The 13,218-nt window shown below is 37.9% G+C and overlaps 1 pseudogene; it reads right to left on the bottom strand.

Moving 5' to 3' along the window:
• Window positions 1-9,341: 9,341 nt before the first annotated feature.
• Window positions 9,342-12,040, bottom strand: LOC130428198 (sialoadhesin-like; annotated as a pseudogene).
• Window positions 12,041-13,218: the final 1,178 nt, after the last annotated feature.

Below are 13,218 nucleotides of genomic sequence, written 5' to 3'. Positions count from 1 at the left end.
GCTATTCCTGATGACTTCATCAATAAATCGTATGAATCCTTGCCAAACCGCATGGATGCAGTCCTTCAAGCTCATGGAAGTCATACAAGATATTAAATTTGGATCTCAGAGCACCACTACTTTTTTGTCTTGCCAAAATTTGACCTATCTGTCTTGATTAAATGATCAATATTCTTTCAGTGAAACTGATTTATTTCAGTGCATTAAAAGTCATTTGGGAGGGTTTTAGCTTTTCATATGAGCTATTTCTAACACCAATTGATTAATTAAAGGTCAGGTTAATAGCAGGTGTTTCTACGAAATAGATAAGAACTCTTTATTTTCATTTTCATTGTGTGTGTTCCCCCCTCCCTTTCTTGATGGTGTAAAAGTAGAAAGACAATAATTATAAATATGCAAAAGCAGCCTGTACCAGTTAGGAGAGTTAGGAGAGAACCGTAATACAAACCATGCTAGTTTTTGAGGACCGAAAAAGTGCAACTAAGACAGTATTTCCACCCAACCTAATTCTAGTTGTTAAAAGGTTAACTACACCTTAATACTAGATGTCATGCAATTAAACCTTATTGCTAACAGCTGGATGTTGAGTAATTATTGTTACGAGCTAGCATTATATAAAAAATAAACAAAATAAACAAAATCATTGGATAGCCTTTTCAGTCACCATATCTACCACAATGATGACTCTGGGCACATATTTAAGATTGTTTTTATTTTATACAATCAGAACTGAACAGTCACACACACTTTAACAAAAACATTTAAAGAACCACATTCATGGATGTCTACACTGAATCCTAAGAGAGATAAAAGGCATAGAGAGAAACATTCAGTTGAACATTTTCATATGTTCATTTTCTAACAAATTCATATTTAAAAGTTCTTAGCAACCACAGAACACAAACATTTTTCCTTTTCCTGACCTTTAAATATTTAAACCGCGTATACCAAGTACAGTATGCAGCAATTGGATGTTCACCCTCTTTTCTCCATTTTTTTCAGTATCCCTCTATTAAATTCTTCCACTTCACTGAAATAGAAAATGGAGAACACAATCACTGCTGGGTTAACGCTTCCAAACATTGGACATTGTGTAAAAATAGGCGTAATTTTCCGTCCTTCTTCCCCACAAAGAAAAATGCCAGCTCCGGCCGGGGAGGTAGATGGTCCGATGATCATCGCATCTAGGGACTCCTCAATGTCTCAAGGTCTTCATCTCCTCTCGTTCGGGAGAGCATGGGGACCGTTACCAGGCAGTAATTTCACAGCGGAGTCATAAAGACGGTGAGGTGTAAGGGAGCTGGTGCTTACTGAATACCTGTTTGAGATAGTGGTAATGTATAGGGACTCGGGACAGGTCTAAGGACTCAGGGGACTCGAGAGCAGGGTCAGGGTATTCTAGGGTGAGACAAGAAAGGTGGCATCCGGGACTCCAACTGTATACAGTGCCCGAGGCCAATCTAGCTGTGGATTATATTTGAGAAAGTAGGGATGTCCGAGAATAACTGGGAACTTTGAATATTGTATCAAGTGGAGCTGTAACTCTTCCTGGTGTCGCTGGATGGACAATTTGTGAGGACCGGAAAGAAGGGTTATTTTTCCAGAACCAGAGGCCCTGTCATCCACGACAGTAATGGAAAGGGGGGAGAGATGGTCCGAGGAGATATTGTGTCTTTCGGCTAGAGAGAGATCGACAAAGTTTCCAGCAGCCCCTGAATCCACTAAGGCCTTCAGTTGGAGTTGGCTGTTATCCCAGAAGAGTGTGACAGGAAGGTACAGTCCTGGATTGGAAGGAGGATTCCCCTGGGTTATTCCTGTAACAGTCCTCCCTTGTCTGTACGAGAGCGGGTGTTTCCAGAGAGTTCAGGGCAACCTGAGCAAAAATGTCCCAGAAGGAAACAGTATAGGAAACATCGCTCCCTCATACGGCGGTCTTGTTCAGATGAGGAAAGACGAGATCCACCCAAGTTAGGCCCATCATAGAGGTAACTACGATTCAGAACTTCCTGTTTGGCGAGCGCCACATCGTGGCGTTGAACGAAGTTCCATGTTGAGCGATTGTAGGTAAGAGATCATGAGTGGTGGGCGTCTCTGAATCCATGACGTCTGGCTCGGTGTTTCTGTTAGAAGCAGGGCTCGAACTCGGGTCTGCGATCTACGAGACTTCTTAAGAGATGAAGAGATGAACCCAGCAAAGAGAGACGCACTCAAGAGGACACAGCACCGCCTCCGCTCCGTCAATAAAACCGCCCGCGTTTTCCCGTTTACGGCATGTGAAAATGAAAATGAGCTGGACAAGCGTGTCACGTACCTTCTGAAATGTTATAATTATTAATTTAATTTATATAATTTTACGTATTTTATTGCCAATTAAAGTACTAATATTTAAAACCATGACATGTTAATGTCAAAAAGTAAATTGCAGGTTTAATACTGTTCCCAAAAATTATAAAAGTGTTTCTTCAACCACAAACTGGTTTCCTGTTAGTAAACGGCGTCCTCAGTTCTCTGTAGATGACACGTGTCGTTAGAAATGTGTTGAACTTTAAATGCAGAATACACGCAAGAGACCCAGTTCTCAAGTGTGGGAACACTTCAGTCTCGACAATCGTAATAAAGTGTCATGTTGATAACGCAAACTTTGTCTTATTCCATTAATACATCCTCAATGCATCGTCACGTATGCTCCAAACATTCAGATGCTCTGGGGCAATGATAGTCGAACAACAGAGCACCAGTCTGCACCATCTGGGATAGGGGTAAAATAAATGTTATAATAAATAAATGTCCTTTGGGACAGTAAAAACAATCTATTTCCTTCAACAAATGAGCAATAAAGTAATTAAAATAAAAAAGTCACCCGTTTTGAGATTAGATTTTCATATTCTATTCATTTTTATGTGTTGCAATAGATTACACTATTTAGTTTTAGTATACACTCGTTTGGTGGGTTAATCTATTGTATTTAAGGTTTACAGGCTGTGTTGGATGTAAGGTCAACACCAACCAAACACTTTAATATTTTGTCCACTTTCACTTTCACTTTATTTTTATTATTAAATTATAAATGATTATATATTCTTATTAAATTATTGTTGTTTATATATATATACATTACAGTATATATACTTCATATATACTGTATATTGAAGAGTTTGGTTCCAAACGTTTTTTTTAACATGTTTTCTGTTTTTTATGTTTTTTTATGTTTTTATGTTAGACACCAAGCGTAGTTTAATTGCTATTAAGTGGAAGGCATCATAATAAACAATTTTTTTAAAGAAAATAAAAAACATACATTTGAAAAATATAATTTTGGAAGTCTTTATATATATTTAATTATTATTCATGTTACTTATATTAAGAACTGTATGTGCTTATTTTTCTTCGTTACTTTGAGTTGTGAGGCAATATATTATTAAATGATATGTTAAATATACAAATAAAATGTATAATAAAATTTAAATGAACAAAACATCTGAGTGACAGTTGGTTGTAGGAATTCTTATTGACCACCAGCAGGCGAAGTAGAGCACCGTGTCAAAAGTTTCGAAGCACCGATGCAGTTTGTTGAAAAAGCCTCACGGATTCAGAAGCTTCATTCGGCACATCCTACTAACTAACTCTAAACAAAACTAAAATTAACTTTTGACAGTTACCACAAAGTAGACTAGACTAGACTAGACTACACTAGACTACAAAGCACAAGAATTCATCATACAAATGACAATGAACCAGCACAGTACAGAAAACACAGGGGCATTATAAAGTGATCAAATCAAGAGGTCAACAGGTGCAGGGCATGAAATCTTTCAGAATCCTACAAGGGGTGTGTAGCAGGGGGGCGTGGTTTAATGACGTCTGCACCAGGGAGGAGAGACACGGGAAAGAGAGAGAGAGAGAGACGGACTGGGAGACCTGAAGCTGATCGAAACCCCGTATTGAAACCAGAAGTGATCCTTACGGACTGTATGCTGAAGAAGCTGAACAGAACTGTTGTTTGAGCATCAGTCAGAACTCGGGTTGATTCAGGCAGGAAAGGTCTCTAACTTTCACTCTTAAAATAAAGCAAAGAGCCCAAATTCACACGAGAAAGCGCTTTGTTCTCGTGAAAGGCTTTAGTGTCGTGCAGGTGATCATGAGAGGGCTTGTGGAAAAGTCTTGACTTGACAATGTGCCACAAAGGCTGAGTTCACCGATTGACATATACAAAGCAGGTTCATGTACTCAAGGAATTATCACGATTGTTTATTTGACGCCGAAATGAGCTTTCTCCGCAGGGTGGCCGGGCGATCCCTTAGAGATAGGGTGAGAAGCTCGGTCACTCGGAGGAGCTCAGAGTAGATCCGCTGCTCCTCCACATCGAGAGGGGCCAGGTGAGGTGGCTCGGGCATGTTTTCCCGGATGCCCCCTGGACGCCTTCCCGGGAAGGTGTTCCGGGCATGTCCCACCGGGAGAAGACCCCGGGGAAGACCTAGGACACGCTGGAGGGACTATGTCTCCCGGCTGGCCTGGGAACGCCTCGGTGTCCCCCCGGAAGAGCTGGAGGAAGTGTCTAGGGAGAGGAAGTCTGGCATCCCTGCTTAGACTGCTGCCCCCGCGACCCGGCCCCGGATAAGCGGAAGAAGATGGATGGATGGATGGATGGATGGTTTATTTGATCAGGGTAAGTGTTTATTTATACATTAGATGATAAATATCACAATGTGGTGATGGCTTTATATATATATGGTAACAAAAAAAATTCAACAGTATAAATATGAAGTAAAAGAGCGTGTGTGCATGTATGCGTATTATATACATTGCTCTGCATAAATGAGAACACTCTCTTTGAAAAGTAAAATTTTAAACATCTCAATGAACGCAAAAAAACATTTCCAAAATGTTGACAAGACTGAGTTTAATACAACATCTGTTTAACTTATAACATGAAAGTAAGGTTAATAATAACTTCGAATACACATTTTTCAGTTTTACTCAAATTAGGGCGATGCAAAAATGAGTACACCCCACAACAAAACTACTAAATCTAGTCCTTTGTATGACCTCCATGATTTTAATGACCGCACAAAGTCTTCTAGGCATGGAATGAACAAATTGGCTACATTTTGCCAGATCTATCTTTTTCCATTCTTCAAGAATGACCTCTTTTAGAGATTGAATGCTGGATTGAGAGTGATGCTCAGCTTGTCTCTTCAGAATTCCCCATAGGTGTTCAATTGGGTTCAGATCAGGAGACATACTTGGCCACTGAATCACTTTCCACCTGTTCTTCTTCAGAATTCCAACAGTGGCCTTAGATTTGTGTTTAGGATCATTGTCATGTTGGAAAAGTGCACGACGGCAAGGAAGTGAAGGTAGCATCTTCTCTTTCAGTATAGAGCAGTTTATTTGTACTGCCATCAATGAAATGCAGCTCCCCGACACCAGCAGCACTCATATGCCCCACATAAGGACACTGCCACCACCTGTAGGCACCATGCATTTTCCTTGTATTCCTCACCTTTGTGACGCCTTACAGTTTTGAAGCCATCAGTTCCAAAAACCATCCTCTTGGTCTCATAACTCCAGAGCATGGAGTCCCAGTAGTCATCATTTTGTCAGCATGGGCCCTGGCAAACACTAGGCGGGCTTTTTTGTGCATGGGCTTTAGGAGAGGCTTCTTTCATGGACGGTACCCATTCATGCCATTCCTCTGCAGTGTATGCCGTAATTGTCACAGGCAATAGTCGCCCCAGTTTGGCTTTCTACTTTTTCTAGATAACTGCAGTGAAATTGCATGTCAATTTTCTTCAACCCTTCTCATCAGAAGACGCTCCTGTCGAGGTTTTAACTTCCCGTGGACAACCTGGACGTCTCTGTGAGATGGTTGCATTTTAAACGTTTGTACCACTTTTGCTACAGTATTCTGACTGATAAGTAAAGCTTTGCTGGTCTTCTTGTGGCCTTCACTTTTCTTGTGTAAAGAAATTATTTTCTTTCTCAGGTCTTGTGACATTTCTCTTCCATGTGGTTACATTGCTGACAGCATGAAATGGGAAGGGGTTTTGTTTAATTAACACCCTTTTATAGTCAACTGTCACCTGTGTGATGAATATTTAGACTGACATGTGGTTGAATTCTTGTTAAATTAGACTTTTGTAGTCTAAAATTTAGCTTTGCTCCAGAGACTTTCAGTGGGGTGTACTCATTTTTGCATCATCCTAATTTGAGTTAAACTGAAAATGTTATTCTCCAAGTTATATTATTAACCTTACTTTCATGTTATGAGTTAAACGGATGTTATATATAAATATCCTCCTCCTACACAGTTTGTCCCCTCTGGAGGAACCAAAGTTGTTCTGCAATTGCATGCCTCTCAAGTATTATATAATAAAAACAATATAAAAAAGAAAGTCATAATGTTTATTTTTCTTAAAAACTACACATGTAATATTGACCCCATAACAATGGGTACACACACACCACACACACACACACACACAGGAATGCAGCACAAAAGGCTAGCAGAATCCGTTGCCCTCCTTTGTTTAAAACATACTAATTTTATTGCTTTCTAAATTATTTCTGGTGATTTCTTATCTCTTTTTTATGTCCTGAAAGCATTTAGATGAGATGTGTACAGTGACAGTCATACAGCAGGTCACCAGATCTGTTGATGCGGTTTAACAGGTTATAAAAATCTGTTGCCCTCCTTTGTTTTATCATAAAGCTACTCTGATCCCTTCTCTGACTCCCTTGTAGTTATTTGCAGATACACTAGTTTTTCTTATGGAACAAGTAACTGTGTAACAATGTTTATGAAGCAAGGTACAGTCTTTTCACAAGGTCATAAGAGTGTGTCTTACACTGCAGGAAAATGCTTCACAAAACCATTTCAGGTCACTTTCCTACAACATGCATGTATACGTATTTTTTATCACCATTGTAGTACAACCTGCTCACAATCATAAGATAAAGGGAGACAACACAAACAGTTAAGCTGCCAACAAAGACATTTATTTAAAATCATTTTTTTCTATCACAAAATCATTTCCTAAAAATGTTTGTGTGTCAGCCAGAGAAACCACAGCCCATGCTCAACACCTGTAAGTTGCTTTGGATAAAAGCATCTGCTTAATGACTAAATGTAAATGTAACGGCATATATCTACAAAAGCACATGTAAAACAAGCCCTCACTGTGGCAACTTTGATAATGTTATACTGTTAATAAAAAAATAGTTGTATTTAATATTTTTAATGTGCCACAAATAAAATGAAACTTAAAAATGCTGATGAAATTAAATATACAGTAGATATAGAAAAGAGTCACACCCTTCAAAACAGTTTTTGTGTTATATACTAAAATAGATTTTTGTTTTTTAACTTGTCCTGTATTAAGCACATTTAAGAAATATCATGCGTTTTCATCAGATGTTGCCATACGTGTTGAGGTCTTCAATATTGGTGTAATAATCTTCATAATCTTCAATCTGTAAGGAATGTTTTAAGAGAAAACAGAGACACAGAGGTCAACGCATATCAGACACCATTTGAAGTTTGAGTTTGAACCCACAGTGTGAAGTAATGGTGATCAGATATATACTTACAGAGCAGGATTTTCGTTGACTGAGATGTGAAATGCACAGGAGAGAAATAAAAAGGAAGTTAATAAATAATTTGAAAGATTAATTTTACAGTACAGTTAAATCAGTATTTAGTGAGTTCAATTATCTTATTCAATGTCTGACAGATGGCACAAAAATTTACTAAAGGAAACTAGCATTGTTTTGTACATTCATTTAACTCTTACTTCCACTTTGACATGTACTTTTATCTTTATACTAAACATTACAAAAACAAATGACATTTTGAATGCTCAATACCTCTTTGGTGATGGCATATGAGGTTTAGAAAAAGTATTTTTGGCTGATTCTGAATACACATCTTTTGACCTGTGAACAGATGGTTTTATCAGATAAACGCTTAGATACCACAACCAGAAAAGTACAATGTTGTGAGTTTTAATGAACAGACTTTGATTAATACTTTATTTGTATCCTGATGCATTGACTATAGATTATATCAGACGACCGAGGAATACCATGAACCGTATAGTTTCAAAATATTAACAATTAAAACAGAAATAATCACATAGTGCAAATGTGGTGCAGTTTACGTAATTTTTAACAGTAACCGTATTTGCAGTTTCTACCCAGACATAAAGATCTGGTCCATTACTGTTGATTTAGAGCATGAAGTTTAAAGGCTGAAACGCAGATTCAAGCCATGTTCTACAAGTCTAAATGTAGCCATCTTGATGCACACACAGCATCATACGTTATAATTCACACATGCTAAAAACAAAGCAGAAGTGATGCTGTCTGAATCACAAATAAGATATATTTAAGTCATTAGCAAACTTCATATGTTTATTCCTGGAGCTTATCAAGGTGCTATAAAAGTTCATAATTTTACTTATTTTATGTCAAATGCAAGGAGGGGGTGAAAATAGGGGAAAATGACAAAATACTGATCAAATTAAAACCGTAATGTTGATACAATAGTAAGTTGATATCATTAAAAAGAGATTTGATAGTGCTGGATATCATCCAAAACAACACCAAATAGACACATAGAGTATGGTACTGTGAGTAATATACTCAATTGTAAGCAGTAATTTAGACATCATTAGGTAAGAAATATACATGGGTGGTTGCTATTAAAATCAGCATTTCCATTTCTGCTGACTTTTGATGCTGTCACATAGAGCTTCTAAAGTGACAAATGTTGCTTGCACAAAAAATGTGTGATGTTGTGGACATGAAGCTGTATTAAGACACACATCTTGAATATCATTCTTAAATACAATAAAAACACCAGATCTAGAAAACTAAAAAGATTTAGAAATTCACATTCACAAGTATCAAAATAACACATAAAACACTTGTATCTGTCTGAAGTGGTCTAGTTTGAAAGTAGAAAATACATGATAAAAATAGGTCATGCATACCTCTGTTCTTGCATATCATCAGGTGGCCGCCTACAGAAATAATATTGACAAGTTAAAAATACTGATAGCAAAAACTTAGTTTCCCTTTTTTTTCACATATCCCTATCTCTGGAGAAGAATAAACACGATGTAACACACATACCTGTGACATCTCTTGTATGTACAGACTCCAGCAAGTGTGCACATGAGAAGCAAGATAACTGATGAGGGGACTATGATGTAAAGCCAGTGGTCTTCCAGTCAAAGGTCATCACTTCAGCCTCACCCTGGGAAAGGGCTAAAAGGATGTAGCATGTCAAACATTGGTCATTATAATTTATGTGAATAGCTACAAGACAAATACAACACTTATACTTGGATTCTGGACAGGAATCGCTGGTTTGGAGGATCTGTAGAAGAATCTGTAAAAGAGAAAACTACATACATGATGACACACACAGACGACTCACAAGTCAGGCATGTGTTTTTGAATCACTCACGTTGTACATGTAAAGTAATAGATGATTCAATGTTTTTTCCCCCGAAATGTTTGCACTGCATTTCAACATCTTGTCATGGTGTTCTTTGGTACTAACAAAGGTTATGGTGGAAGAGGTGGCTGATTTGAACTCTGAAAGTTTTTTGTTATTGTTTGAGACCTCCATGTTCTTATAGTTCCATGATATGGTTGGAGGATTCTTCAGGCAGGAATGGTCGATGGTACATGTGAACTTCTTTGAAACGCCCTCTATGACATCTGCACGGTCAGGCTCAATGGCAATTTTTGTATAGATACCTGAAATAAAAATGGATAAATATCAGTAAAAACAGAGATTCTTGTTTCTCATTCCGTAAGAGCAAAACATATACATAGGAAAAACCTCCATACTAAGATTTTCATTATACCTGCATGAAAGAGCTGAATATGATAAACCAATAAGCCCCAAGAAGCCGTGGGTTACAGTGCATTTTATTACAGCTAAGGGGCCTTGTTAGGCACGAGGCGAAGCAGAGGATTATAATAACCGTGGATTATAACACGGTTAATCCATATGCTTAGTAAAGTTTCATGAAGTAAAACACAGCAAATATTATGTAATTATTTTAATAGAAATATATTCTTCCACCAAACAAAGTAGTTCCTCAGAAACAGGTGTGGCTACAAAACTGCGGTTGCCAAGCAACACAGACGCAGCAAAGCACGAACAGACCACATAGTCTATTTATGAGTATTCACCTCATTTCTAGACTTTCGATGTCTTCAATATCGCTTTTATTAATTAATATTAATAAAGTCGTCTTTGTTGTTGGTCTTATTTGTCTGTCATGTCAATATCTTCCCACCACTTATCCAAGCTTAGCCCACCAAATAAATCAAAATTCACAACAAAATCGGACATTTTGACAATTATTTGGCTGTACGTAGCAAGAGTGGCGCAGTGATGTAGGTAATGCGGTCAGCCGTTATATATATCGGGGTATTTTATAACGGCTTAGATCTCCGCTCAACCAATCAGAATCAAGGACCAGAACTGACCGTGTTATAAATTAAAATTTTACTCATCTTAAGTTTGAAAAAATATTTAAAGTTCTGTGTTGTCAACATTCTGAATCTGTAAAACCCAGAAAAAAACAAAAGCAAACATAGATGCAATTCATAACGTTTATACTTACATTTTGCACTTTTTGATTTTGTAGCTCTTGCTGTTTTGCCTCCATAATGTGTCACTATACATTTGATATCTGAGTGCTCAGCTTTCATGACACCCGTGCGTGTCAGAGTGATTTTCCATTGACCTATTCCAAAAATGTCCTGTATTTTATCAGATCCTTCTATAACCTTCAGAGTGATGTTTGGTTTGCTGTACGGACAGGTGTGGTAGGTTTCACATGACACTGTTATGGTGTCACCGGTCATTGCGCCTCCACGAACATTGATGGTGGGCTTCTGTGGGCTTGCTACAATAAGCAGAAAAGTTACACTTATAAAACCTTGTTTTATGAAATCAAGAATAATAAAACATATAAAAACTTGTGAACACAATAAAGACATTTGAACTATACCGTCCACAAGAATCGTGGATGTGACATCATAAAACTTGTATGTGCGCCATCCAACACTGTCTGGGTCAATCCATGGATATAATTTCTCTCCATGGTGGGACTGATCTCGGTTTGTAATGACAAGACTGCAGTCTCTATTTGAAGAGTTGCCATATAAAGCAGTTTTTCCTTTGAACTTGTCAATTACATAAGATGGATATTCGTGATCATAAACTATAGGGTAGCCTTTAGAGACCCACTGATACCACACAACTCTGTTTGGGTTGATGGGTGGATACGATAGGAGAAAGAACATGGTATAACCAGACATGAACCTTTGAGACCATGAATTTCCTTTGGCATCCTCACTTCCCATGCCAAAGTCTCATATAGGAGAAATCCTGTGAGAAAAAGTTATGAAAATAATTTTGTTGTTAGACCTGACATTTTAATTTTTTGGTTTTATAGGTCATGCCAATTAAATAAACCCAATGTTTAATGTAACACAATTTTCTCCCTTCCTGTTTGCATAGTACAGTCAGTTCTTAGGAGTTCGCCCCTTCTCAATAGATTTGTTCAAGTTCAAGTGACTGCAGTAAACATATATACGCCTCACGGCTACAAACATGCACACACACACACACACACACACACACACACATGGATGCACACACTTCCTTAAACTGTAATGGAGATAATAAGCAGAATCTATTTTAACATTAATGTTTACTTAGTAGTCCAACCTGTCAAAATGTATCTTTTCAAACTCAATTTATTTGTCATTTGATCTATTAGTAGCCAACATATTGCATGAATACATACATGTAAACATTTTCAAAGAAAGAAAACATGTATAAATCAAAAGGGATACTGTACCTTGGAAAATCAGATGAAGTAACAGCTTTACTTTCATTCCTGGATTACAATGTTTGCTCATATGTGGAAACGGGACTTAGAAACTACAAATACACCAAATGTGTGCAGAACCGCAGCACATAATGTCCTGACTTAAACCAGTTCATCTGTTTTTCATAAGTCTTCCCCTTTTCACTGGGAGCAGCCCCTTGAATAATATAAACTTAGAAGTGAAGATGACCAAGTTGATCAGATTAATAATACAATTTATTATAATTTACATAAAATGTAATATAATAAAATTAAATAAAAAGCATTATTTCACCCTTACCTTTTCCGCACCCTGGATAAAACAATAGGTTTGGATGAGAACAGGAGATAACAAATAAACTTGTGGTTTCTCACTCATATAATACATAACACATGAGTAATGAACCTTGTGGACCTGTTTTTGTGCTAGGGGGTGTGGTTATTGGCTTTAGGCCAGTCCCCATGAGCCTTTCTATTGGCGCGTCTCCGTCTGTGAATCAAAAGAGGGAGATTGAATTCAACGGAGGAAGAGGATATTTAAGAGACCTGATGCGCTCAGGGGCAGATCTCAATGTGGACGCTGTGTGTTGGTCGAGGCCAATTGGGTCTGTCTGGCAACAAAGCTTTTCTGTGGCTCAGTGGTTAGAGCGTGGGACTTGCAATGCAAAGGGCGTGGGTTTGATCCCAGGGGATTGCACATAGTTAGCAGCAAATGTATAGTACTATGCAATGTAAGTCGCTTTGGATAAAAGTCTGCCAAATGCATAAATGTAAATGTAAATGTAAATGTATATGTAAATGAAGATACAGTAGCTAAACAGTTGGGCTTGTTCGAGTTTAGACAGATAATTGGACGATGTTATGAGCGCTGGCAACTTAGTCGTGTGGTTGCGAGCATACCAGGCTCTCGGACAGCTCACACGCTGATGAACCCATAGACACGTTATGACGCGCTGAGCAAGTTCAATGAAACATATATGGATTCACCTGGACTGTGACTGAACGCTGGTATGAGTTTTTGTGGACTTTAATCCTGTATACCAGTGACTTGCTGATATTATATACAATACTTTCATTAATTGTTTCTATAATAACTCGTTGGGAATATTTATCATTTATAGTGGACGTTCCGTCCATTGGCTGCTCCGCTTTTCGACTCCAGCTCTCACAGTATATGTGGTTCCCAGACTGTCATTTGGAGGAGGGGTCTTATGGAGCGGATCCGTGTTTTTCTGTGTTTTTAATAAGTTGCCCATGCATGAATTAGACACATGATATTGCAAAAACTTAAGTATCAGAACAAAAGATGCATTATATC

This window comes from Triplophysa dalaica, chromosome 9 (assembly GCF_015846415.1).
Source record: "Triplophysa dalaica isolate WHDGS20190420 chromosome 9, ASM1584641v1, whole genome shotgun sequence".
Taxonomy (NCBI): domain Eukaryota; kingdom Metazoa; phylum Chordata; class Actinopteri; order Cypriniformes; family Nemacheilidae; genus Triplophysa; species Triplophysa dalaica.
The sequence above is the reverse complement of the archived record's forward strand: the minus strand, read 5'-3'. Positions and strand labels throughout refer to the sequence as shown.